The sequence below is a fragment of the Paramormyrops kingsleyae genome, chromosome 4, assembly GCF_048594095.1.
Source record: "Paramormyrops kingsleyae isolate MSU_618 chromosome 4, PKINGS_0.4, whole genome shotgun sequence".
NCBI lineage: Eukaryota > Metazoa > Chordata > Actinopteri > Osteoglossiformes > Mormyridae > Paramormyrops > Paramormyrops kingsleyae.
The window spans coordinates 46381229-46406604 of record NC_132800.1 but is presented as its reverse complement, the minus strand read 5'-3'; the positions used below and the strand labels follow the sequence as shown (position 1 = coordinate 46406604).

The 25376-nt window shown below is 49.9% G+C and overlaps 27 non-coding genes across 27 annotated transcripts; all 27 read right to left on the bottom strand.

The window, feature by feature from the left end:
• Positions 1-150: 150 nt before the first annotated feature.
• On the bottom strand, positions 151-269 carry LOC140590643 (5S ribosomal RNA). Its single transcript, XR_011991474.1, has one exon. It is a non-coding gene; the product is annotated as a 5S ribosomal RNA (ribosomal RNA).
• A 297-nt stretch (positions 270-566) lies between these two features.
• On the bottom strand, positions 567-685 carry LOC140590642 (5S ribosomal RNA). The gene has a single exon (XR_011991473.1). It is a non-coding gene; the product is annotated as a 5S ribosomal RNA (ribosomal RNA).
• A 297-nt stretch (positions 686-982) lies between these two features.
• Positions 983-1101, bottom strand: LOC140590641 (5S ribosomal RNA). Its single transcript, XR_011991472.1, has one exon. It is a non-coding gene; the product is annotated as a 5S ribosomal RNA (ribosomal RNA).
• Positions 1102-1398: 297 nt separating this feature from the next.
• On the bottom strand, positions 1399-1517 carry LOC140590454 (5S ribosomal RNA). Its single transcript, XR_011991286.1, has one exon. It is a non-coding gene; the product is annotated as a 5S ribosomal RNA (ribosomal RNA).
• Positions 1518-1814: 297 nt separating this feature from the next.
• Positions 1815-1933, bottom strand: LOC140590640 (5S ribosomal RNA). Its single transcript, XR_011991471.1, has one exon. It is a non-coding gene; the product is annotated as a 5S ribosomal RNA (ribosomal RNA).
• Positions 1934-2230: 297 nt separating this feature from the next.
• On the bottom strand, positions 2231-2349 carry LOC140589892 (5S ribosomal RNA). The gene has a single exon (XR_011991071.1). It is a non-coding gene; the product is annotated as a 5S ribosomal RNA (ribosomal RNA).
• A 297-nt stretch (positions 2350-2646) lies between these two features.
• On the bottom strand, positions 2647-2765 carry LOC140589890 (5S ribosomal RNA). The gene has a single exon (XR_011991069.1). It is a non-coding gene; the product is annotated as a 5S ribosomal RNA (ribosomal RNA).
• A 297-nt stretch (positions 2766-3062) lies between these two features.
• On the bottom strand, positions 3063-3181 carry LOC140589363 (5S ribosomal RNA). Its single transcript, XR_011990542.1, has one exon. It is a non-coding gene; the product is annotated as a 5S ribosomal RNA (ribosomal RNA).
• Positions 3182-3478: 297 nt separating this feature from the next.
• LOC140590639 (5S ribosomal RNA) lies at positions 3479-3597 on the bottom strand. The gene has a single exon (XR_011991470.1). It is a non-coding gene; the product is annotated as a 5S ribosomal RNA (ribosomal RNA).
• Positions 3598-3894: 297 nt separating this feature from the next.
• LOC140590637 (5S ribosomal RNA) lies at positions 3895-4013 on the bottom strand. Its single transcript, XR_011991468.1, has one exon. It is a non-coding gene; the product is annotated as a 5S ribosomal RNA (ribosomal RNA).
• Positions 4014-11779: 7766 nt separating this feature from the next.
• LOC140589570 (5S ribosomal RNA) lies at positions 11780-11898 on the bottom strand. The gene has a single exon (XR_011990749.1). It is a non-coding gene; the product is annotated as a 5S ribosomal RNA (ribosomal RNA).
• Positions 11899-12195: 297 nt separating this feature from the next.
• Positions 12196-12314, bottom strand: LOC140590636 (5S ribosomal RNA). The gene has a single exon (XR_011991467.1). It is a non-coding gene; the product is annotated as a 5S ribosomal RNA (ribosomal RNA).
• Positions 12315-12611: 297 nt separating this feature from the next.
• On the bottom strand, positions 12612-12730 carry LOC140589736 (5S ribosomal RNA). The gene has a single exon (XR_011990915.1). It is a non-coding gene; the product is annotated as a 5S ribosomal RNA (ribosomal RNA).
• Positions 12731-13027: 297 nt separating this feature from the next.
• LOC140590635 (5S ribosomal RNA) lies at positions 13028-13146 on the bottom strand. Its single transcript, XR_011991466.1, has one exon. It is a non-coding gene; the product is annotated as a 5S ribosomal RNA (ribosomal RNA).
• A 297-nt stretch (positions 13147-13443) lies between these two features.
• LOC140590634 (5S ribosomal RNA) lies at positions 13444-13562 on the bottom strand. Its single transcript, XR_011991465.1, has one exon. It is a non-coding gene; the product is annotated as a 5S ribosomal RNA (ribosomal RNA).
• A 297-nt stretch (positions 13563-13859) lies between these two features.
• Positions 13860-13978, bottom strand: LOC140589735 (5S ribosomal RNA). The gene has a single exon (XR_011990914.1). It is a non-coding gene; the product is annotated as a 5S ribosomal RNA (ribosomal RNA).
• A 297-nt stretch (positions 13979-14275) lies between these two features.
• Positions 14276-14394, bottom strand: LOC140590438 (5S ribosomal RNA). Its single transcript, XR_011991272.1, has one exon. It is a non-coding gene; the product is annotated as a 5S ribosomal RNA (ribosomal RNA).
• A 297-nt stretch (positions 14395-14691) lies between these two features.
• Positions 14692-14810, bottom strand: LOC140590633 (5S ribosomal RNA). Its single transcript, XR_011991464.1, has one exon. It is a non-coding gene; the product is annotated as a 5S ribosomal RNA (ribosomal RNA).
• A 297-nt stretch (positions 14811-15107) lies between these two features.
• LOC140589734 (5S ribosomal RNA) lies at positions 15108-15226 on the bottom strand. The gene has a single exon (XR_011990913.1). It is a non-coding gene; the product is annotated as a 5S ribosomal RNA (ribosomal RNA).
• A 297-nt stretch (positions 15227-15523) lies between these two features.
• On the bottom strand, positions 15524-15642 carry LOC140589732 (5S ribosomal RNA). Its single transcript, XR_011990911.1, has one exon. It is a non-coding gene; the product is annotated as a 5S ribosomal RNA (ribosomal RNA).
• Positions 15643-15939: 297 nt separating this feature from the next.
• LOC140590381 (5S ribosomal RNA) lies at positions 15940-16058 on the bottom strand. The gene has a single exon (XR_011991259.1). It is a non-coding gene; the product is annotated as a 5S ribosomal RNA (ribosomal RNA).
• Positions 16059-16355: 297 nt separating this feature from the next.
• Positions 16356-16474, bottom strand: LOC140590631 (5S ribosomal RNA). Its single transcript, XR_011991462.1, has one exon. It is a non-coding gene; the product is annotated as a 5S ribosomal RNA (ribosomal RNA).
• A 297-nt stretch (positions 16475-16771) lies between these two features.
• On the bottom strand, positions 16772-16890 carry LOC140590273 (5S ribosomal RNA). Its single transcript, XR_011991248.1, has one exon. It is a non-coding gene; the product is annotated as a 5S ribosomal RNA (ribosomal RNA).
• Positions 16891-17187: 297 nt separating this feature from the next.
• LOC140589624 (5S ribosomal RNA) lies at positions 17188-17306 on the bottom strand. The gene has a single exon (XR_011990803.1). It is a non-coding gene; the product is annotated as a 5S ribosomal RNA (ribosomal RNA).
• Positions 17307-17603: 297 nt separating this feature from the next.
• On the bottom strand, positions 17604-17722 carry LOC140590161 (5S ribosomal RNA). Its single transcript, XR_011991236.1, has one exon. It is a non-coding gene; the product is annotated as a 5S ribosomal RNA (ribosomal RNA).
• A 297-nt stretch (positions 17723-18019) lies between these two features.
• Positions 18020-18138, bottom strand: LOC140590630 (5S ribosomal RNA). Its single transcript, XR_011991461.1, has one exon. It is a non-coding gene; the product is annotated as a 5S ribosomal RNA (ribosomal RNA).
• Positions 18139-18435: 297 nt separating this feature from the next.
• On the bottom strand, positions 18436-18554 carry LOC140589462 (5S ribosomal RNA). Its single transcript, XR_011990641.1, has one exon. It is a non-coding gene; the product is annotated as a 5S ribosomal RNA (ribosomal RNA).
• Between the last annotated feature and the right edge of the window lie 6822 nt (positions 18555-25376).

The following is a 25376-nucleotide window of genomic DNA, read 5'->3' as shown; positions in this document are numbered from 1 at the left end:
GTATACGATTGCTACGAGTACTTTCTGCAAAAGTGGGCGGGGACTGCCGTCTTTGTACAAATAAAGGTAATTTGTGAAATGAAAGGGTAGTGACATCTTTACATTCGTGGCAAGACGCAGGGCCCTCTGGATAAGGTGAAACTAAGAAAAAGCTTACGGCACTTGGTATTCCCAGGCAGTCTCCCAACCAAGTACTAACCAAGCCCGGCCCCGCTTAGCTTCCGAGATCAGACGAGATCGGGCGCAGTCGGAACGGTATGGCCGTAAGCAAGGGAAGCGGCCAGAATCGGCACTTTTGTTTTCAGTTGAGGGTTTATTGAGAGTCGCACCGAGAGAAGAGCAGACGTCGATGCGGCATTGATGTCAAGATGTCTTTGAGAAAGTCGTTATTAAAATGAGGAAGAAATCGGTGAGTTGTATACGATTGCTACGAGTACTTTCTGCAAAAGTGGGCGGGGACTGCCGTCTTTGTACAAATAAAGGTAATTTGTGAAATGAAAGGGTAGTGACATCTTTACATTCGTGGCAAGACGCAGGGCCCTCTGGATAAGGTGAAACTAAGAAAAAGCTTACGGCACTTGGTATTCCCAGGCAGTCTCCCAACCAAGTACTAACCAAGCCCGGCCCCGCTTAGCTTCCGAGATCAGACGAGATCGGGCGCAGTCGGAACGGTATGGCCGTAAGCAAGGGAAGCGGCCAGAATCAGCACTTTTGTTTTCAGTTGAGGGTTTATTGAGAGTCGCACCGAGAGAAGAGCAGACGTCGATGCGGCATTGATGTCAAGATGTCTTTGAGAAAGTCGTTATTAAAATGAGGAAGAAATCGGTGAGTTGTATACGATTGCTACGAGTACTTTCTGCAAAAGTGGGCGGGGACTGCCGTCTTTGTACAAATAAAGGTAATTTGTGAAATGAAAGGGTAGTGACATCTTTACATTCGTGGCAAGACGCAGGGCCCTCTGGATAAGGTGAAACTAAGAAAAAGCTTACGGCACTTGGTATTCCCAGGCAGTCTCCCAACCAAGTACTAACCAAGCCCGGCCCCGCTTAGCTTCCGAGATCAGACGAGATCGGGCGCAGTCGGAACGGTATGGCCGTAAGCAAGGGAAGCGGCCAGAATCAGCACTTTTGTTTTCAGTTGAGGGTTTATTGAGAATCGCACCGAGAGAAGAGCAGACGTCGATGCGGCATTGATGTCAAGATGTCTTTGAGAAAGTCGTTATTAAAATGAGGAAGAAATCGGTGAGTTGTATACGATTGCTACGAGTACTTTCTGCAAAAGTGGGCGGGGACTGCCGTCTTTGTACAAATAAAGGTAATTTGTGAAATGAAAGGGTAGTGACATCTTTACATTCGTGGCAAGACGCAGGGCCCTCTGGATAAGGTGAAACTAAGAAAAAGCTTACGGCACTTGGTATTCCCAGGCAGTCTCCCAACCCAGTACTAACCAAGCCCGGCCCCGCTTAGCTTCCGAGATCAGACGAGATCGGGCGCAGTCGGAACGGTATGGCCGTAAGCAAGGGAAGCGGCCAGAATCAGCACTTTTGTTTTCAGTTGAGGGTTTATTGAGAGTCGCACCGAGAGAAGAGCAGACGTCGATGCGGCATTGATGTCAAGATGTCTTTGAGAAAGTCGTTATTAAAATGAGGAAGAAATCGGTGAGTTGTATACGATTGCTACGAGTACTTTCTGCAAAAGTGGGCGGGGACTGCCGTCTTTGTACAAATAAAGGTAATTTGTGAAATGAAAGGGTAGTGACATCTTTACATTCGTGGCAAGACGCAGGGCCCTCTGGATAAGGTGAAACTAAGAAAAAGCTTACGGCACTTGGTATTCCCAGGCAGTCTCCCAACCAAGTACTAACCAAGCCCGGCCCCGCTTAGCTTCCGAGATCAGACGAGATCGGGCGCAGTCGGAACGGTATGGCCGTAAGCAAGGGAAGCGGCCAGAATCAGCACTTTTGTTTTCAGTTGAGGGTTTATTGAGAGTCGCACCGAGAGAAGAGCAGACGTCGATGCGGCATTGATGTCAAGATGTCTTTGAGAAAGTCGTTATTAAAATGAGGAAGAAATCGGTGAGTTGTATACGATTGCTACGAGTACTTTCTGCAAAAGTGGGCGGGGACTGCCGTCTTTGTACAAATAAAGGTAATTTGTGAAATGAAAGGGTAGTGACATCTTTACATTCGTGGCAAGACGCAGGGCCCTCTGGATAAGGTGAAACTAAGAAAAAGCTTACGGCACTTGGTATTCCCAGGCAGTCTCCCAACCCAGTCCTAACCAAGCCCGGCCCCGCTTAGCTTCCGAGATCAGACGAGATCGGGCGCAGTCGGAACGGTATGGCCGTAAGCAAGGGAAGCGGCCAGAATCAGCACTTTTGTTTTCAGTTGAGGGTTTATTGAGAGTCGCACCGAGAGAAGAGCAGACGTCGATGCGGCATTGATGTCAAGATGTCTTTGAGAAAGTCGTTATTAAAATGAGGAAGAAATCGGTGAGTTGTATACGATTGCTACGAGTACTTTCTGCAAAAGTGGGCGGGGACTGCCGTCTTTGTACAAATAAAGGTAATTTGTGAAATGAAAGGGTAGTGACATCTTTACATTCGTGGCAAGACGCAGGGCCCTCTGGATAAGGTGAAACTAAGAAAAAGCTTACGGCACTTGGTATTCCCAGGCAGTCTCCCAACCAAGTACTAACCAAGCCCGGCCCCGCTTAGCTTCCGAGATCAGACGAGATAGGGCGCAGTCGGAACGGTATGGCCGTAAGCAAGGGAAGCGGCCAGAATCAGCACTTTTGTTTTCAGTTGAGGGTTTATTGAGAGTCGCACCGAGAGAAGAGCAGACGTCGATGCGGCATTGATGTCAAGATGTCTTTGAGAAAGTCGTTATTAAAATGAGGAAGAAATCGGTGAGTTGTATACGATTGCTACGAGTACTTTCTGCAAAAGTGGGCGGGGACTGCAGTCTTTGTACAAATAAAGGTAATTTGTGAAATGAAAGGGTAGTGACATCTTTACATTCGTGGCAAAACGCAGGGCCCTCTGGATAAGGTGAAACTAAGAAAAAGCTTACGGCACTTGGTATTCCCAGGCAGTCTCCCAACCCAGTACTAACCAAGCCCGGCCCCGCTTAGCTTCCGAGATCAGACGAGATCGGGCACAGTCGGAACGGTATGGCCGTAAGCAAGGGAAGCGGCCAGAATCAGCACTTTTGTTTTCAGTTGAGGGTTTATTGAGAGTCGCACCGAGAGAAGAGCAGACGTCGATGCGGCATTGATGTCAAGATGTCTTTGAGAAAGTCGTTATTAAAATGAGGAAGAAATCGGTGAGTTGTATACGATTGCTACGAGTACTTTCTGCAAAAGTGGGCGGGGACTGCCGTCTTTGTACAAATAAAGGTAATTTGTGAAATGAAAGGGTAGTGACATCTTTACATTCGTGGCAAGACGCAGGGCCCTCTGGATAAGGTGAAACTAAGAAAAAGCTTACGGCACTTGGTATTCCCAGGCAGTCTCCCAACCAAGTACTAACCAAGCCCGGCCCCGCTTAGCTTCCGAGATCAGACGAGATCGGGCGCAGTCGGAACGGTATGGCCGTAAGCAAGGGAAGCGGCCAGAATCGGCACTTTTGTTTTCAGTTGAGGGTTTATTGAGAGTCGCACCGAGAGAAGAGCAGACGTCGATGCGGCATTGATGTCAAGATGTCTTTGAGAAAGTCGTTATTAAAATGAGGAAGAAATCGGTGAGTTGTATACGATTGCTACGAGTACTTTCTGCAAAAGTGGGCGGGGACTGCCGTCTTTGTACAAATAAAGGTAATTTGTGAAATGAAAGGGTAGTGACATCTTTACATTCGTGGCAAGACGCAGGGCCCTCTGGATAAGGTGAAACTAAGAAAAAGCTTACGGCACTTGGTATTCCCAGGCAGTCTCCCAACCAAGTACTAACCAAGCCCGGCCCCGCTTAGCTTCCGAGATCAGACGAGATCGGGCGCAGTCGGAACGGTATGGCCGTAAGCGAGGGAAGCGGCCAGAATCGGCACTTTTGTTTTCAGTTGAGGGTTTATTGAGAGTCGCACCGAGAGAAGAGCAGACGTCGATGCGGCATTGATGTCAAGATGTCTTTGAGAAAGTCGTTATTAAAATGAGGAAGAAATCGGTGAGTTGTATACGATTGCTACGAGTACTTTCTGCAAAAGTGGGCGGGGACTGCCGTCTTTGTACAAATAAAGGTAATTTGTGAAATGAAAGGGTAGTGACATCTTTACATTCGTGGCAAGACGCAGGGCCCTCTGGATAAGGTGAAACTAAGAAAAAGCTTACGGCACTTGGTATTCCCAGGCGATTTCTCCTCCAAGTCCCTATCCTCTGCTCAACCGGCCAATGGTTGAGCGATGTTGAGCAAAGTTGAGCGCGGCAACACCAATCATTGAGCGAGGCTCGTCCTCAACAGCGCTCAACCATTGGCCTGGCTCAACTGGCCAATGGTTGAGCATTCTCAACAGACCAATGGTTGAGCATTCCCAATTGAGTCAGCGATCGGCGGTAATTTCGTCTCACTTAGGAATATACTCTCTTAGCGGTAAATTACTCTCCTTCATCATTTTTAGCTGTTTTTACAAGACAGGTGTTTGGCATGTATAGCTGTGCTGATTTTGACAAAAGATTTCTCTGGAAACTGTCGACTAGCTGCTGCTATCGTTTACTGGCTTGTTTGTGTGACAACTTTGTCTAGTTGTATGTAGCTGATTGCTATGCGTATTCTATCACATAGAAGCACGTTTGTCAATCTACAAGGCTGTAATTATACAAATAACTATTTGTGTGCGTGCGTGCGTGCGTGCGTGTGTGTGCGCGCGCGCGCGAGTGTGTGTGTGTGTGTGTGCGTGCGTGCGTGTGTGCGCGCGCGCGCGCGCGCGAGTGTGTGTGTGTGTGTGTGTGTGTGTGTGTGTGTGTGTAACGGGAGAGGGGAGGAGGATGGCTATCTGCTTCAGCTTTAAACCTTATCCTACATAGTGATTTACTGATTTTAAATGAGCTACCAAAGATGGGACTAAATATTTGTTTTGGCATAGCAACATATTGGAAAATTGGATTAACAGAGATCAATAACTCATATTATGTTTTATTGTACCACATTACCAACATCCAGTTATCAACATGGACCACCACAAATGCGAGGTGTGCGACAAGAACTTCACAGAGAAGTCGAACCTCACTCGCCACATGAAGATTCATACTCCAAAGGAGCATGACTGTGGCGTGTGTGGGAAGAGTTTCAGCACCAAACCCAACCTCCACCTGCATTTGAAGCAGCATCAATACCCCCGCATCCATCTCTACAGGCAGGGAGAGGCCTGGCTGCAGTGCACAGCTGCTGCCAAGGCTGTGGCAGAGGCCCCCAACAAGGTGGAGGACCCAACCTGGCTGGATGCTGCAAAGGCAGAGGCTTTTGCCAAAAAAGCTGGAGGAGAGATGTGGAAAGGCCAGCTAGTCCTCACCTTTGGAAAGTATGCTGGGCAGTCATTCAGGTGGCTGCTGGAAAATGATGTTGGCTGGGTCGTGTGGTTGCTCGGCGAGTATTGCCAGAAGGGTGAGCAGAATGATCATCTGAAGTGGCAAAAGGAGTGCATGCTGGAGTATGTGCGAGACTTCCCCTCTGTCAGATGTCATCTAGACAAGAAGTTGAAGGTAAGATAACTGGGCTATCTTTTGACCTATGTTGAGCAACAATCAGCATTGGTGTGTGTATCTTACAGTTACTTATTTTTTTCAGAAACAGGCATCAAAGTCTGAGTCTTCTGTCTCCCAGTTCCAGCATGACGCTAACTATGCCAGTGATGCTGAGCTGTTGGCTGCTGCAGGTAATAGAATGCTCATATATGTCATAACTATGTAATGACCATTGTATCACTAGTAGAGCTACTAAGACTTGATGTTTTTTGCTTGTGTCATCATGTGAGTTCATTATTATAATTAAAGCAATGCACTTAATACTTTGTGTGTGTGTGTGTGTGTTTTGCAGAAAATCTCCTGGACGAGTCTGAGGTGTCTGTCACCACACAGATCACCACCTTGGGAGAACTCACTCCAGCCACCAGCCAGGACCCTGCCAACAGGCCTGGACCATCAGCCCAACAAGAGCCTTCTGTCTCTGCCGACATCTTGCTGGAGGGTTGGCAGAAGTACTGGGAGCAACCGCCTGCGTCTGCCCAAGCTCTTGGCATAGCCCCACCTAACATCCAATGGCTTAAATGCAATGAAACGTATGGTCTGTTTGAGAGGCCATTCAAGTACAAGAATGCCAAGGAGAGACCATGGAGGAAGCTCTTGAAAGAGAAGATGGAGTTCCACCCACCCCCACCGCCTGTGTCTGTCAAGGGAGCAGTGCCCAACATGCTGGCATTCTTCACCACGCCTGCCTTCTTCTGGCGGCCAGTCGGCGTGATGAAAGCCATGATCCGCTGCCCCAACACCAACTGCCCTGCGCCGCCTGGAGAGTACCTTGAGAAGAAGGGCTTCGGCAGCTATGCCAGGCAAGTGTGTGGCATAACATACAATTACACCCTCCTGACGGAGAAACTGAAATGCCCACACTGTGAGCGGATCAGGCGGGCGTCGGCCACACATGACTGTGACGGTGAGGATGAGGAGGAGGATGATGATCATCATCATCAGCAGCAGCAGCAGCAGTACATGTGGCTGGCCTACAGTCCTAAGATCCTGATGAACCTCGCCCCAGCCATCAGAAGCATGTTCCCTGCCATACTGTGTGGGAAGCGTGCCATCGATAGAGGAGTGGTCACCCTGCTGAGCGACCGACTCAACTCTGTCTCCATGAGTAAGGTGCAGAGACTCCTGAAGCAGGGCCACGATCAGTGGTACATGGAGCGGCGTGACCTGTACCAGACTCTGCTGTATGTGGCCCACACAGCTGGATCTTCAGCGGCAGCAGCGTCATCATCTCAGAGGGGCATCCTGTCCTTTGTCAAACCTAACGGTACTTACACTCCTCCCATTCCCCAATCTCCCCTTCCATCTGCCCGTGTGCTGAGGCGTGCACATCTAATCATGGAGATGGAAAAGATGCCTGTCTACCGCAACCAAATTCTCAGTGTGACCGGAGAAATCCTCTGCATCGATGGCACAAGAAAGGTATGTAAACAGTTATCACATTGTACATCATAGAAAACATGTTTTGACATGTTTTTAATAAAGACAACACACAATTAATGTTTTGATTTGGAGTGTTTTATTAAAGGTTCTCAAGAAGATCTACGGTGATGGCCAGGGCACCATGCAGTACATCACCAGCGTGCTGAACGAGTGGGGCCAGTTTTTGATGACAGTGGTGGTGGCAGCCGAGTCTGAGGGGTGCTATGCACGCATGGCCAGAGGTCTGATGGCCCGTTTTGAACGTGCCAAAGCTCCTGCACCAAAAGTCATCTATGCAGACAACAACTGCTGCCGGTACGGTAAATAACACAATGACATTTAATAATTCAAATCATATATGATACAGTTAAATAACATTTAATGGAACACCTGCAACACAACACACATATACATTTTTCTGTGGTCATTTCAGTGACAGTGGCTCATCCTTTCTGGAGACTCTGTTCAGCGACTGGGTGCAGAGGGGGGCTGTGGTCAGACTGGACATCCGACACTGGTTGCACCGCTGGGATGCCATCGTCATCAAGCAGAGCCATGCCAAGTACGGGGCCTTCATGAGTGCCATGGCAGGTGCGGTGCTTGCTTACAACAAGGGGGACATGATGCTCTTGGTCCAGGCAGTCAGGAGTGGCAATCAAGAGCTGTACGCCAAGTACACGGACGAGGAGATGATCGCCTTCCTCAAACCCGGGCAGATAAAGTCCTACGTCAGGCGCATTACCCGGGGGGTTGAGGTAAGTGTGTAACATTGAGAATATGTCATATGAATGCCACTCAGAAATCTATGTAAAATGAGTATTAGTATTAATCAAGATTAATTGTAACACGATACATGCGATACAGGAGACTGCCTCAGTCATTGAAGTCATCATTGGGGAGTTCAAGGGACCAGCAGGCCTCGACATTGATGGAATCCACCTCTTCAAGTCCACGGAGGCTGTTGATTCACACTGGGCAACGGCAAGCAAGCATCTTGCATGCATGCAGGTGGGTTCATTTCTATGTCTAGTACTCATCATGTGTCACGTGTCAAGACCACCTGAACTAATATGGCAATACTGTATTTCAAATGGACACACCAGACTAATCAAGAACCTTGCAATGTGTTGTGTTTTACAGGATCCCCCTGGTATTCAGCTGTACGTGGCTGTGAAGACGGTGGTACTGAATGGCGTGCAGCTTAACAAGTATAGGTGCTGGCGTGGCAGCAACTCTTTGGAAGGATTGCACGCCCATCTCTACAACACCATTCCTTCCCACAAATGTGCCATCATGCCATTCCAAGTGAGTAATAAAATGAAAACACTTCAGCAAAGCAAACTTTCAGTCACTCATTTTATTTCAAAGTGTTTTTTTATTATTATTTACCACATCACCTCTGTCAAGCAAATACAATAATACATGAAATGTGTTTCATATAATGTGTTTCAGGTGTACCTGATTGCATTCGCCGTGCAGTGGAACACCAGGATGGAATCCCTCCGGGTTGCTGGTGGCCAGGGTCGGCAGACGATGTGCATGGACGCCCGGCAGATCCAGCGAATGAATCAGCAGGCCGAGGTGCTCTTTGGCAAGGAGCACGTCCTGGAGCCAAACTTCGCCGCTCCTCTGCCCTACCCTGAGGAGTACGACAACCCGGACGAGCAGGAGCTCCTTGGTGTGGAGTACGCCCTGTGCCAATCCACTGCATTCACTGCAAGACAGTACTACGCCCAGAAAGGTACAGCATATTTAATCACAATCTACAAGGACTTGACCTACCTGGGCACATTGTACTCATCACAATTCACATGTTTGCAGCTGAGGAAGAGCAGTCTCGTAAGGTGGAGGAAGAGGAGTCAGCGGCGACAGCGGCAGCGCCAGTGGCCAAGGAGACTGGTGAAGTGGAGGAAGAGCTGGCTGATGAGGGTGTCTGCATGTCAGAGGAGGACCCCATAGACAGCGTCTGTGGGAAGCACGCCGTCCTCACACAAGCAGAACAGGTGGAGGAGGACAGCCCCGCTCTGCAGGACATTCTCATGACCCGGCAGCATCTGCATCTGCCAGGTATAGAGGAAGTGGAGGCACTTGCCTTGCTGCTTCTTAAACTGGCAGACGACGGCGACCACCACCTCGTGCCAGTCGACCTCAAGCAGAAGATCGTCACCGCCGCAGGTTCCCTCCATGAGCACGACAAGACCACCGCCAACTTTGTGAAGAAGTACGAGTCCAGGTGGGGCTACACCCTGTTTGGCCGTTGCCTTGGGGCGGACACGCCCGAGAGCAGCGCCGCTCAAAAGACAAAGTTTGGCTGGATGAGGTACCCTCAGGCAGCACAGGTGACCGAGGACAGCCGTCTGCTCTATCTCCTCATCAAAATGCTCAAGAACCGCCCACCCTCCAATCGCCTCGCCTCTCCCAGCAAAGTCACATCTTCCATCAAGGGCCAGTACAAACGGATTGCGGACCGAGTGAGAGACGATCCCATCCTCTGCGGCCTCTCCATCCCACTGCCGAACATCAACAACAAGTCCATCTCCAACTTCTTGACAAGGGAGGAGAAGAAGGCCAACTACAGGGCAACGCTAATGCCCAAAGCCAAGTCCCACCGGACTGTGCTGTCAGAGCAGCCGCTGCCCGAAGCTCCTGCTCTGCCGTCGTCACTGCCGCCACCAGAGAGACCTCAAGTGCAGTACGAGCAGCCTCACCATGTCGCTGGGAAAAGGCGTGGTGAGAAGCGGAGGTAAGTTTTTCAAGTGTTTCATTTATGTATTGTGAGGAGAGCAAAGGGTTAATGCACATAAATGAATACTCATGATCTCCTGTGTGTTCAATACATTTACAGGTTGGACTTTGAAGAGCCAGAGCCCAAGTCCAAGCTAGAGACAGGGCCTTCAGACCGGCCCATCCAGCGAAAGCCTGCTGTCGCCGCCTCCTACGTGCCACCCACAGTTTCAGCAGCACCGGTGCTTCTGGTGGTTCCAGCACAGCCACAGGCTCCATCAATTCAATTTACTGGGCCGTCTTGCACTCAGGCCTTTGTCCCTGTTTTACCATCCCCTGCACCCACCATCAAACCAATCATGCCCAGTAAATCCCAGAGGCCCTGTGGGGCTTGCCAGGTTCCTCAGTGCGGTGGCCAACGGAAGAGGTACACACCTTCAAAGGACAAATCGGCTGGAAGCAGCCAGAAAATTTTTACGTATTGTCCTACTACTAATAAATCAACCACATCTGGTTTTGAAGGTGTAGTGTATACATGTTTTGAGCACTTTAAAAGTGTGGTGGACAAGGAACTGGAGAAGAGGAAAAACAACTGACACCTCTAATCCTAACTTGTCTGTTCCTGTTCCCTCTCCTGTTCTCATGCCTGGACACTTTGGGCACTTTTGGGAAAAACTGGCTATTATATGTTTCTGTTTTCAAATTTTATACCTGCTGTTTAAAAAAATGTTAATACAATATTTATTATGTTATATTTGTATATTTATAATATGTATTTTTACTTATAAATAATATTTTACTGATACTATATAATATTGATCAACATTAATATATAATATTAATTCAATTTTCAGATTTTATACCCGCTGTTGATACAATTTGTTGATACATTATTTATTATTTTATTTATATTCTTGTTTGTGATTTATAAATTCCATTTGATACAACTTAAGTGTAATATTAATAAAACAAATCTAGAATTTGAAAGTGTCTATGTCTATTACTTGGTGTTTGCAAAGTTGTGTTAAAATAAAGTGACTGTGCAATGTCAACCCTTTGGTATGATGCCTCGATGCCTGCAAAGAGATGCCTCCAGAATCGTCAAGCAAGCCCCCTGAGAATCAGCCAAGGTCAACCTGGTAACCAGAGCACAAGTAAATACCTGAGTTACTGGTAACCAGAGCACAAGTAAATACTGTATTTACAAGTAGTTACTGTGTTTACCTGAAATGACTGCATTTAAAACCTGTATGAAGGCAATAAGGTATATGCTTTCAGATATGCTCTCAAATATATGGTTCATGAGGTCTAATCTGTTTCCCCTCAATTGCGTTGGCTCAATTGAAAATTACCATCCTAAATGAAAAAAACATGCTAAATGAATTAAATTTCAATTTACTGATGTCATGCCTCAACCGGCCAGCAGATGCCGCCAAAAAAAAACACGCTAATCCAGGATTCTGCACAACCCAGGATCAGCGATAGGGACTTGGGGGGGTCATTTCCCATTCCCAGGCAGTCTCCCAACCAAGTACTAACCAAGCCCGGCCCCGCTTAGCTTCCGAGATCAGACGAGATCGGGCGCAGTCGGAACGGTATGGGCGTAAGCAAGGGAAGCGGCCAGAATCGGCACTTTTGTTTTCAGTTGAGGGTTTATTGAGAGTCGCACCGAGAGAAGAGCAGACGTCGATGCGGCATTGATGTCAAGATGTCTTTGAGAATGTCGTTATTAAAATGAGGAAGAAATCGGTGAGTTGTATACGATTGCTACGAGTACTTTCTGCAAAAGTGGGCGGGGACTGCCGTCTTTGTACAAATAAAGGTAATTTGTGAAATGAAAGGGTAGTGACATCTTTACATTCGTGGCAAGACGCAGGGCCCTCTGGATAAGGTGAAACTAAGAAAAAGCTTATGGCACTTGGTATTCCCAGGCAGTCTCCCAACCCAGTACTAACCAAGCCCGGCCCCGCTTAGCTTCCGAGATCAGACGAGATCGGGCGCAGTCGGAACGGTATGGCCGTAAGCAAGGGAAGCGGCCAGAATCGGCACTTTTGTTTTCAGTTGAGGGTTTATTGAGAGTCGCACCGAGAGAAGAGCAGACGTCGATGCGGCATTGATGTCAAGATGTCTTTGAGAAAGTCGTTATTAAAATGAGGAAGAAATCGGTGAGTTGTATACGATTGCTACGAGTACTTTCTGCAAAAGTGGGCGGGGACTGCCGTCTTTGTACAAATAAAGGTAATTTGTGAAATGAAAGGGTAGTGACATCTTTACATTCGTGGCAAGACGCAGGGCCCTCTGGATAAGGTGAAACTAAGAAAAAGCTTACGGCACTTGGTATTCCCAGGCAGTCTCCCAACCAAGTACTAACCAAGCCCGGCCCCGCTTAGCTTCCGAGATCAGACGAGATCGGGCGCAGTCGGAACGGTATGGCCGTAAGCAAGGGAAGCGGCCAGAATCGGCACTTTTGTTTTCAGTTGAGGGTTTATTGAGAGTCGCACCGAGAGAAGAGCAGACGTCGATGCGGCATTGATGTCAAGATGTCTTTGAGAAAGTCGTTATTAAAATGAGGAAGAAATCGGTGAGTTGTATACGATTGCTACGAGTACTTTCTGCAAAAGTGGGCGGGGACTGCCGTCTTTGTACAAATAAAGGTAATTTGTGAAATGAAAGGGTAGTGACATCTTTACATTCGTGGCAAGACGCAGGGCCCTCTGGATAAGGTGAAACTAAGAAAAAGCTTACGGCACTTGGTATTCCCAGGCAGTCTCCCAACCAAGTACTAACCAAGCCCGGCCCCGCTTAGCTTCCGAGATCAGACGAGATCGGGCGCAGTCGGAACGGTATGGGCGTAAGCAAGGGAAGCGGCCAGAATCGGCACTTTTGTTTTCAGTTGAGGGTTTATTGAGAGTCGCACCGAGAGAAGAGCAGACGTCGATGCGGCATTGATGTCAAGATGTCTTTGAGAAAGTCGTTATTAAAATGAGGAAGAAATCGGTGAGTTGTATACGATTGCTACGAGTACTTTCTGCAAAAGTGGGCGGGGACTGCCGTCTTTGTACAAATAAAGGTAATTTGTGAAATGAAAGGGTAGTGACATCTTTACATTCGTGGCAAGACGCAGGGCCCTCTGGATAAGGTGAAACTAAGAAAAAGCTTACGGCACTTGGTATTCCCAGGCAGTCTCCCAACCAAGTACTAACCAAGCCCGGCCCCGCTTAGCTTCCGAGATCAGACGAGATCGGGCGCAGTCGGAACGGTATGGCCGTAAGCAAGGGAAGCGGCCAGAATCGGCACTTTTGTTTTCAGTTGAGGGTTTATTGAGAGTCGCACCGAGAGAAGAGCAGACGTCGATGCGGCATTGATGTCAAGATGTCTTTGAGAAAGTCGTTATTAAAATGAGGAAGAAATCGGTGAGTTGTATACGATTGCTACGAGTACTTTCTGCAAAAGTGGGCGGGGACTGCCGTCTTTGTACAAATAAAGGTAATTTGTGAAATGAAAGGGTAGTGACATCTTTACATTCGTGGCAAGACGCAGGGCCCTCTGGATAAGGTGAAACTAAGAAAAAGCTTACGGCACTTGGTATTCCCAGGCAGTCTCCCAACCAAGTACTAACCAAGCCCGGCCCCGCTTAGCTTCCGAGATCAGACGAGATCGGGCGCAGTCGGAACGGTATGGCCGTAAGCAAGGGAAGCGGCCAGAATCGGCACTTTTGTTTTCAGTTGAGGGTTTATTGAGAGTCGCACCGAGAGAAGAGCAGACGTCGATGCGGCATTGATGTCAAGATGTCTTTGAGAAAGTCGTTATTAAAATGAGGAAGAAATCGGTGAGTTGTATACGATTGCTACGAGTACTTTCTGCAAAAGTGGGCGGGGACTGCCGTCTTTGTACAAATAAAGGTAATTTGTGAAATGAAAGGGTAGTGACATCTTTACATTCGTGGCAAGACGCAGGGCCCTCTGGATAAGGTGAAACTAAGAAAAAGCTTACGGCACTTGGTATTCCCAGGCAGTCTCCCAACCAAGTACTAACCAAGCCCGGCCCCGCTTAGCTTCCGAGATCAGACGAGATCGGGCGCAGTCGGAACGGTATGGGCGTAAGCAAGGGAAGCGGCCAGAATCGGCACTTTTGTTTTCAGTTGAGGGTTTATTGAGAGTCGCACCGAGAGAAGAGCAGACGTCGATGCGGCATTGATGTCAAGATGTCTTTGAGAATGTCGTTATTAAAATGAGGAAGAAATCGGTGAGTTGTATACGATTGCTACGAGTACTTTCTGCAAAAGTGGGCGGGGACTGCCGTCTTTGTACAAATAAAGGTAATTTGTGAAATGAAAGGGTAGTGACATCTTTACATTCGTGGCAAGACGCAGGGCCCTCTGGATAAGGTGAAACTAAGAAAAAGCTTACGGCACTTGGTATTCCCAGGCAGTCTCCCAACCCAGTACTAACCAAGCCCGGCCCCGCTTAGCTTCCGAGATCAGACGAGATCGGGCGCAGTCGGAACGGTATGGCCGTAAGCAAGGGAAGCGGCCAGAATCGGCACTTTTGTTTTCAGTTGAGGGTTTATTGAGAGTCGCACCGAGAGAAGAGCAGACGTCGATGCGGCATTGATGTCAAGATGTCTTTGAGAAAGTCGTTATTAAAATGAGGAAGAAATCGGTGAGTTGTATACGATTGCTACGAGTACTTTCTGCAAAAGTGGGCGGGGACTGCCGTCTTTGTACAAATAAAGGTAATTTGTGAAATGAAAGGGTAGTGACATCTTTACATTCGTGGCAAGACGCAGGGCCCTCTGGATAAGGTGAAACTAAGAAAAAGCTTACGGCACTTGGTATTCCCAGGCAGTCTCCCAACCAAGTACTAACCAAGCCCGGCCCCGCTTAGCTTCCGAGATCAGACGAGATCGGGCGCAGTCGGAACGGTATGGCCGTAAGCAAGGGAAGCGGCCAGAATCGGCACTTTTGTTTTCAGTTGAGGGTTTATTGAGAGTCGCACCGAGAGAAGAGCAGACGTCGATGCGGCATTGATGTCAAGATGTCTTTGAGAAAGTCGTTATTAAAATGAGGAAGAAATCGGTGAGTTGTATACGATTGCTACGAGTACTTTCTGCAAAAGTGGGCGGGGACTGCCGTCTTTGTACAAATAAAGGTAATTTGTGAAATGAAAGGGTAGTGACATCTTTACATTCGTGGCAAGACGCAGGGCCCTCTGGATAAGGTGAAACTAAGAAAAAGCTTACGGCACTTGGTATTCCCAGGCAGTCTCCCAACCAAGTACTAACCAAGCCCGGCCCCGCTTAGCTTCCGAGATCAGACGAGATCGGGCGCAGTCGGAACGGTATGGGCGTAAGCAAGGGAAGCGGCCAGAATCGGCACTTTTGTTTTCAGTTGAGGGTTTATTGAGAGTCGCACCGAGAGAAGAGCAGACGTCGATGCGGCATTGATGTCAAGATGTCTTTGAGAAAGTCGCTATTAAAATGAGGAAGAAATCGGTGAGTTGTATACGATTGCTACGAGTACTTTCTGCAAAAGTGGGCGGGGACTGCCGTCTTTGTACAAATAAAGGTAATTTGTGAAATGAAAGGGTAGTGACATCTTTACATTCGTGGCAAGACGCAGGGCCCTCTGGATAAGGTGAAACTAAGAAAAAGCTTACGGCACTTGGTATTCCCAGGCAGTCTCCCAACCAAGTACTAACCAAGCCCGGCCCCGCTTAGCTTCCGAGATCAGACGAGATCGGGCGCAGTCGGAACGGTATGGGCGTAAGCAAGGGAAGCGGCCAGAATCGGCACTTTTGTTTTCAGTTGAGGGTTTATTGAGAGTCGCACCGAGAGAAGAGCAGACGTCGATGCGGCATTGATGTCAAGATGTCTTTGAGAAAGTCGCTATTAAAATGAGGAAGAAATCGGTGAGTTGTATACGATTGCTACGAGTACTTTCTGCAAAAGTGGGCGGGGACTGCCGTCTTTGTACAAATAAAGGTAATTTGTGAAATGAAAGGGTAGTGACATCTTTACATTCGTGGCAAGACGCAGGGCCCTCTGGATAAGGTGAAACTAAGAAAAAGCTTACGGCACTTGGTATTCCCAGGCAGTCTCCCAACCCAGTACTAACCAAGCCCGGCCCCGCTTAGCTTCCGAGATCAGACGAGATCGGGCGCAGTCGGAACGGTATGGCCGTAAGCAAGGGAAGCGGCCAGAATCGGCACTTTTGTTTTCAGTTGAGGGTTTATTGAGAGTCGCACCGAGAGAAGAGCAGACGTTGATGCGGCATTGATGTCAAGATGTCTTTGAGAAAGTCGTTATTAAAATGAGGAAGAAATCGGTGAGTTGTATACGATTGCTACGAGTACTTTCTGCAAAAGTGGGCGGGGACTGCCGTCTTTGTACAAATAAAGGTAATTTGTGAAATGAAAGGGTAGTGACATCTTTACATTCGTGGCAAGACGCAGGGCCCTCTGGATAAGGTGAAACTAAGAAAAAGCTTACGGCACTTGGTATTCCCAGGCAGTCTCCCAACCAAGTACTAACCAAGCCCGGCCCCGCTTAGCTTCCGAGATCAGACGAGATCGGGCGCAGTCGGAACGGTATGGCCGTAAGCAAGGGAAGCGGCCAGAATCGGCCCTTTTGTTTTCAGTTGAGGGTTTATTGAGAGTCGCACCGAGAGAAGAGCAGACGTCGATGCGGCATTGATGTCAAGATGTCTTTGAGAAAGTCGTTATTAAAATGAGGAAAAAATCGGTGAGTTGTATACGATTGCTACGAGTACTTTCTGCAAAAGTGGGCGGGGACTGCCGTCTTTGTACAAATAAAGGTAATTTGTGAAATGAAAGGGTAGTGACATCTTTACATTCGTGGCAAGACGCAGGGCCCTCTGGATAAGGTGAAACTAAGAAAAAGCTTACGGCACTTGGTATTCCCAGGCAGTCTCCCAACCCAGTACTAACCAAGCCCGGCCCCGCTTAGCTTCCGAGATCAGACGAGATCGGGCGCAGTCGGAACGGTATGGCCGTAAGCAAGGGAAGCGGCCAGAATCGGCACTTTTGTTTTCAGTTGAGGGTTTATTGAGAGTCGCACCGAGAGAAGAGCAGACGTCGATGCGGCATTGATGTCAAGATGTCTTTGAGAAAGTCGTTATTAAAATGAGGAAGAAATCGGTGAGTTGTATACGATTGCTACGAGTACTTTCTGCAAAAGTGGGCGGGGACTGCCGTCTTTGTACAAATAAAGGTAATTTGTGAAATGAAAGGGTAGTGACATCTTTACATTCGTGGCAAGACGCAGGGCCCTCTGGATAAGGTGAAACTAAGAAAAAGCTTACGGCACTTGGTATTCCCAGGCAGTCTCCCAACCCAGTACTAACCAAGCCCGGCCCCGCTTAGCTTCCGAGATCAGACGAGATCGGGCTCAGTCGGAACGGTATGGCCGTAAGCAAGGGAAGCGGCCAGAATCGGCACTTTTGTTTTCAGTTGAGGGTTTATTGAGAGTCGCACCGAGAGAAGAGCAGACGTCGATGTGGCATTGATGTCAAGATGTCTTTGAGAAAGTCGTTATTAAAATGAGGAAGAAATCGGTGAGTTGTATACGATTGCTACGAGTACTTTCTGCAAAAGTGGGCGGGGACTGCCGTCTTTGTACAAATAAAGGTAATTTGTGAAATGAAAGGGTAGTGACATCTTTACATTCGTGGCAAGACGCAGGGCCCTCTGGATAAGGTGAAACTAAGAAAAAGCTTACGGCACTTGGTATTCCCAGGCAGTCTCCCAACCCAGTACTAACCAAGCCCGGCCCCGCTTAGCTTCCGAGATCAGACGAGATCGGGCGCAGTCGGAACGGTATGGCCGTAAGCAAGGGAAGCGGCCAGAATCGGCACTTTTGTTTTCAGTTGAGGGTTTATTGAGAGTCGCACCGAGAGAAGAGCAGACGTCGATGCGGCATTGATGTCAAGATGTCTTTGAGAAAGTCGTTATTAAAATGAGGAAGAAATCGGTGAGTTGTATACGATTGCTACGAGTACTTTCTGCAAAAGTGGGCGGGGACTGCCGTCTTTGTACAAATAAAGGTAATTTGTGAAATGAAAGGGTAGTGACATCTTTACATTCGTGGCAAGACGCAGGGCCCTCTGGATAAGGTGAAACTAAGAAAAAGCTTACGGCACTTGGTATTCCCAGGCAGTCTCCCAACCAAGTACTAACCAAGCCCGGCCCCGCTTAGCTTCCGAGATCAGACGAGATCGGGCGCAGTCGGAACGGTATGGCCGTAAGCAAGGGAAGCGGCCAGAATCAGCACTTTTGTTTTCAGTTGAGGGTTTATTGAGAGTCGCACCGAGAGAAGAGCAGACGTCGATGCGGCATTGATGTCAAGATGTCTTTGAGAAAGTCGTTATTAAAATGAGGAAGAAATCGGTGAGTTGTATACGATTGCTACGAGTACTTTCTGCAAAAGTGGGCGGGGACTGCCGTCTTTGTACAAATAAAGGTAATTTGTGAAATGAAAGGGTAGTGACATCTTTACATTCGTGGCAAGACGCAGGGCCCTCTGGATAAGGTGAAACTAAGAAAAAGCTTACGGCACTTGGTATTCCCAGGCAGTCTCCCAACCCAGTACTAACCAAGCCCGGCCCCGCTTAGCTTCCGAGATCAGACGAGATCGGGCGCAGTCGGAACAGTATGGCCGTAAGCAAGGGAAGCGGCCAGAATCAGCACTTTTGTTTTCAGTTGAGGGTTTATTGAGAGTCGCACCGAGAGAAGAGCAGACGTCGATGCGGCATTGATGTCAAGATGTCTTTGAGAAAGTCGTTCTTAAAATGAGGAAGAAATCGGTGAGTTGTATACGATTGCTACGAGTACTTTCTGCAAAAGTGGGCGGGGACTGCCGTCTTTGTACAAATAAAGGTAATTTGTGAAATGAAAGGGTAGTGACATCTTTACATTCGTGGCAAGACGCAGGGCCCTCTGGATAAGGTGAAACTAAGAAAAAGCTTACGGCACTTGGTATTCCCAGGCAGTCTCCCAACCAAGGCAGGGACTCCCCATGCCTGCATTCCCACCTGCCTCTCCCTCCTACTTATGCTGCCATAGCCATATCTGCCGGAGCATTGCACTTCATATTGCACTCATCTAACTTTTAGCACTGCCTATAGTCTCCCTTACTTTGACTAATTGCATTTATTTCCACCACCTTCTCCTGGGTGGTGCTACCTGGAGCCTTCAATCTATCAAGATGTCCAGCACACCCTGCAACATGTGACGTCGCCACTGCCAATGACGACCGTGCATCCAGCTCGCCGTTCTGCCAGTGTCATCTTCCTTGTATGACCCGCTCCCTGCCTTCTGGCTGCCTGGCGATTGGAGGAAGTGTTGGCACCGGCTTGTCATCTCCCCCCTACTCTGCGTTTGTGTTTCAGACTACACTGTATTTGACTCTCCCTGCCGGCCCCTGGAGGATGGGCTCCCCCTTTGAGTCTGGTCCCTCCCAAGGTTTCTTCCTTCTAGGGAGTTTTTCCTTGCCACTGTCGCCTATGGCTTACTCACTGGGGGCTTTGGGTGGGGATGCTGTAAAGCGCTTTGGGACAATGTAATGTTGTGATAATGCGCTATACAAAAATAAATTTGTTGTTTGTTGTTACTAACCAAGCCCGGCCCCGCTTAGCTTCCGAGATCAGACGAGATCGGGCGCAGTCGGAACGGTACGGCCGTAAGCGAGGGAAGCGGCCAGAATCAGCCCTTTCGTAGTCGATGCGTATCAAAGCCGCCGGCACATTTCATGCACCTTAACCTGCTCCTTGCTTTTTCCCCCGCTCACCCTGCAACCCCACCATCAAATCAGGTGTCCCGCCCCCAGCACGGCCGCCCAACGTTTTTCAGATTCCTCGGCCGGCAGCCTCCAGCGACTAATTTCATCTTGCCAGATGGGCAGACTTTCTTCTCCTTACTACTTTGCGGTACCAGGTAGATTAAAAATTGCGTCTGCCTGCCGGCAATCATTGCCCCTTTACCTGCCTATTGCTGCCTAATTTTAACGCTGCAATCGAAAGCTATCAAATAAGATAGACAGCCTTTTGTTTTCAGTTCTGGACTTATTCAGCGTCGCGCTGAGAGAAGAGCAGACGTCGATGTGGCGTTGATGTCAAGATGTCTTTGAGGTCGTTCTTAAAGTGAGGAAGAAAGCGGTGAATTGTACACGATTGCTTCAAGTACTTTCTGCAAAAGTGGGCGGGGACTGCCGTCGTTGTGCAAATAAAGGTAATTTGTGAAATGAAAGGGGAGTGACAACTTTACATTCATGGCAAAATGCAGGGCCCTCTGGATGAAGTGAAAGTAAGAAAAAGCTTACAGCACTTGGTAATCCCAGGTAGTCTCCCAACCAAGTACTAACCAAGCCCGGCCCCGCTTAGCTTCCGAGATCAGACGAGATCGGGCGCCGTTTTTTTTTTTATTAAACTACTCAGAATGACATCACCACACATACACCACAGCAGGGGGGCAGTACAGGGAGAGGGGCCAGGGACCGGGCCAAGCCCACGACCCAAGACCCCTACTCACAGGGTGCAGCTGTCTTCATCATGGAGGTGTGGTTTTAATAAAAAAAGCACAACACAACACAATAAAAGCCAATCAATGAAACGTCCAATTAAAAGAGGAGCAAGGGGAACTAAAGACAAACACAGAACACAAACAACAAGCAGCACGAAAACCCACCCACACACAACCCGTGCAAAGAAAACAACCCAGGGAACCCACCCAAAACAGAGAAACGGAAGGAATACAAACAGCCCACCCTCAAAACACATCCCAAACCAAATGCCCACCCACAACAGAAACAAAAGGAACCCAGTTCAGGGCATGTCATGAGGCCCGGCAGACACCTTGGATAAAACCAGTCGCAGTCGATAATTACACATTAAAACCTGATCTAAAACCATGCCCTCATTGCGCCGCGACTGCTAAAAACAGGTTAAGAAAGGTGCTGGCGGGGTGGACTTTGGGGACACCAAAGAGGAACATGACCTGCCACCCCACCTCCGTAAAAACAGGCACGGGCCCCACCGCCCCGGCTATCCTGTCCACCACCTCCAGTGCCCAGACAATAAAATCAGCTAACTGTGGACAGCCAAAGAACAAGTGTGTTTGGCCCTCCTCCACATCCCGGCACACTGGGCAGAGTGGAGACGTGGCGAAGCCCAGTCTATACAGCCACCTCATTGACCATAGGGCATTGTGCTGCTGTCTGAAATCAAAATGAGCCAGGGCAGGGTCCGTCGGGCAGACCAGCACGTTCCCCCACAACAGGTCAGGCCCCATGGCAGGGAAGCACCTGCTACAAAACTCCTGCGCCACTGGGGCAATGAAAGCGTGCTGCCTGTAGAAGCGGGCAAAGTCACGGGTGGCACATGCCCCCAAGGGGACGAGTGACCCGGACAGCCGCTTCACGTATACCACGGGGAAACGAGGGGCCACATGTTGCGGGGAGGGCGGCCCTAGCCGCCAGACATTGCCTGGCTACAGTGACCCTGGAGGCCTTCTCGGCCACAGCCTCGACCTGGTCAAAGACGGCCGCGGGAGGCAAGAAGCCAGGGCGCACCTCTTAGAAGAGGTCTCGCACCTGACGCACTCCGGCCTCCCACCAGTGCCGGAACTCCAGGGGCCGCCCCCCGGAGAGGACGTGTGGGTTGAGTAGCAGCAGCTACCGCCCCTCAGGCACCACCACAGTGTGCTCCTGGAACTCCGCCCACGCCAACAGGAGCTGTGCATAGAGGGAGGGGATGCCTCGCACCATGCCGGGCCGGAGGCGCATCCAAAGGACGTCCTCGGCCAGCTCCCTCCCAGCGCACTGTCCCAGCCGGAGCGAGAGCACCTCCTTCCACAGGGAGGGGCGACTCTCGTCCAGGAAGGCCTGCAACATCCGCACACACAGGGCCTTGGCCTGAACCAGAGGGCCCGGGAGGGCCAATCAAAGTAGCGTAAGCCACCATGACTCTGCCACCCCCCCCCCCCAGAGGAAGCGCAGGGCGGCCGCCCGCATCCTGGCGTAGTGCCCGTGAGGCAGGTCAGTCACGCTCAGGTGATACCACAGCACGGATAACACCAATGCGTTCAACAGGAACACCCGCTGCTGCAGCGAGAGGAGACGGCCCGACCACCCGGCCAGCCGGCGCTCCACAGCACCCGTGAGATTGTCCTACATCCTTCCCATCGCGACCTCGGTGCTCCTCCCGAGCAGCACACCCAGGAGGCGCACCTACCCCTCGGCCTCAGTCAGCCCCAGCTCAGCGGGCAGAGGCCCAGCCGAGCCGAGCCGCAGGTAGACTGACTTCTGCAGGTTCACCCTGGCCCCAGTGATATCACAGTACTGCTGCACGCTGCGGAACGCAGCCCCCACGCTGGCCCCGTCAGGTACGAGCAGGGTGGTGTCATCAGTGTACTGGAAGACCGGTGGAGCGTGACATGTCGGGCTGATGGGCACCCTAGCGATGCCATGAGAGGCGGCCACCAGGAGGCCGAGGGGCTCGACCGCCAAGGTGTACAAGGCGACCGACAGGGGGCAGCCCTGCCGCACTGAACACGTCATGCAGATGGGAGCAGTAACGTAGCCGTTGCAGGCGACCGCGGACATGGCGGAGGCGCACAAGAGGCACGTCCAGGCCAGGAAGCCCGGGCCGAACACCTCCAGTACACGCTGGAGGTAGGCGTGCTCGACCCTGTCAAAAGCCTTGGCGAAGTCGAGCTTCACCAGGTAACCGGGCATACCCGCCGTCTCCATGAGCCCCACCGCCACCTGCACATCCCGGACAGTGTCCAGGATGGTGCGGCCCATCACCTCGTACGTCTGGGTGGTGTGGATGAGAGACAGCAGCACCCGACTGAGCTGGGAAGCCAAGACCGAGGCCAACACCTTGTAATCAGTGTTGAGCATGGTGAGGGGCCTGTAATTAGCCAGATCCCCCCTGTCTCCCGTGTGCTTAAAGAGCATCTTGATGATACCCAGCCAGGTGGCTCAAAGTCTGCCGTGAAGCCATCGGAGCCGGTCAATGGGGGCCTCGATCTCATCACCGGACAAGGGGGCGTCACACAGGGCGACGCTCTCGGGCAAGAGGCGCGCCTCGATCAGCCCCGTGAGGGGGGAGAGGGCGTCCAGATCAATACGCTTGCTGGAGAACATGGCCTCCGAGTAGTCCTGCACGACGCGCAGGACACTGGGCGCGTCAGTCACCAACTGGCCGTCACGGCAGCGCACCGACCGAAGCAGCCTCGCAGCCCCCCTGGACTCCTCCAACGCCTTGAAGTAGCGCAGGGAGAGCTCCCCAGGAGCGACGAAACGCACCCCGCTCCGCAACGCCACCCCGGCTTGCCTCCGCTCAGAGAGGAGCGCCAGCTCGTCCTGCAGCGCCGAGACCCGCGCGGGGTCCCCTGCGTCCTGCTCGAGCGGCAACAATTCCAGCTGGAGGTCACGCAGCATGGCGCGCTCCCACCGCCGCTAGCGTCCGGCCGCAGTCCTCCCGGCAGCCTGCAAGATGGCCACCACCTGCCTCTTAAGCAGTTCCCACCCCGCCTGTACATCAAGGGAGAACAGAGGCGACCGCACTCCCGTCCACAATGCGAAGCTAACCTTATCTGTAACGGTACCATCGCTTAAGAGGGAGGGGTTGAGGACCCAGGTGCCCCGCCCGCACTGCACCTCCCCAGAATCGAGAGTGCATATGTAGTAGTCGTGATCGCTCAAAAGGCACTCCCGATAAGCCATCGCACGGACACGGGCAGCGACAGCAGGGGACACTAAGGCGTAGTCCAGCCTGCTTCCCTGCACCACCCCCCGGACACGCTGCGTCCTGGAGAGGACGCGTCGGTCAGGGTTGCGATCCCGCCACAGATCCGTGAGGTGACAGGCACGCATCATACGGAGGAGCGCGGCTCTCCCCGCATCGGCCCGCATGACTACCCCCCTCCGCACGTCCAGGCGAGAGAGGGTGATGTTAAAGTCCCCGACCACGAGAGGACAGGGCCACTGCGCCACACGGGCAGCCAGGCAGTCGAAGAAGGAGGCACACCAAGCCTCATCAGTGGGCGCGTGCACGACCACGACGGTGCAGGCGAAGCCCCCCTCCAGACGCAGTCCGACAGCCAGACACTTGCCCCCCCCGTTCGAGTACAGCAGGGAAGCTGCCTGGATGCGCGGGCGGTGACAGAGCAGCGCGACACCCCAACCGATGACCCCTGGCCTAACAGAGGCGGTGGAGAAGACATCGCCCGACCATGCACCTTGTCGATAAAAGCCCCATCCCACCCAGTCTCCTGCAGACACACGACAGACGAATCACTACAGACAGCTAAAACCGCCTGGGCCTTGGCCCAGGAGCGCAGCCCCCGGGCACTGAGTGACGTGAGAGTCAAAGTCATTGTTCAAAAGTGTATTGGCTCCAGGCGGGAAACACACATAATCACAGACAGGACTAGACTATACAGAAGACAGACTAACTAACGGGGGCACAGGCACTAAGAGACAATCCAGTGATAAAAGCGGGATGTAAAAGCAGCCACCCCACCCACCAAAGCAACCACCCACACATCCCACCCTGATGGGCGAGCGATGTCATGTTAAATACACAGGTGAAACACAAGCATAAAAAACCAATACGAACAATAAAAATAACCGGTAACACTTTATAACGTTCCTTTGTAAGGCATTTATAAGTGATTAGTTAATGATGAACTAATTATTTACAAAACATTCATAAATGATTAATAAGTGATATGCTAACAGTTTGTGTATGTTTTGTTAATACATTTACAAGTCATTTACAAGTGATTAGTTAATGATTAACTAATTATTTACAAAACATTCATAAATGATTAATAAGTGATATGCTAACAGTTTGTGTATGTTTTGTTAATACATTTACAAGTCATTTACAAGTGATTAGTTAGTGATGAACCTACCATTTACAAAACATGACTGCATTCAAAAAGGAATGATAAATGTTAATATTTTTGTGTATGGTTTGTAGACTGTTATAAATAATTTGATTGAACCGGATGAGTAGTTTACACTTTAGATTAGGGGATGCAGAAAGTGTTGTAAATGCCTTGTGTACAGCTACAGATCATTTGAAACAGGTAAGAAAGATCTACGAATGATGAGTAAAACGTGTGCTGCAATGTAAGGGCTGACTGCAGACAGATGTGTTCTTTGACACATGGAGTATGTTAACGCTGTAACGCTGTGGAAGGTGAAACTGGGTTGAGACTGCTGGGTAAAGTTGGGTTACACGTTTAACCCAGCATATTGGGTTCTGATTTTTAACCCAACTATTAGTTCAAAATGACTACACTGCTGGGTTGAATGTAACCCAAAATGGGTCAGAAATTTAATCTAGAAACTTTGGTGATTAAAATTACTAAAATAAAAACAATTCTACAGCAATACATACTTCAGTAATGGAATTTTATTTATGACAAAGCATGTAAAAAAGAGTGACATTCCACAGGATGCCTTTTCATTGGTTG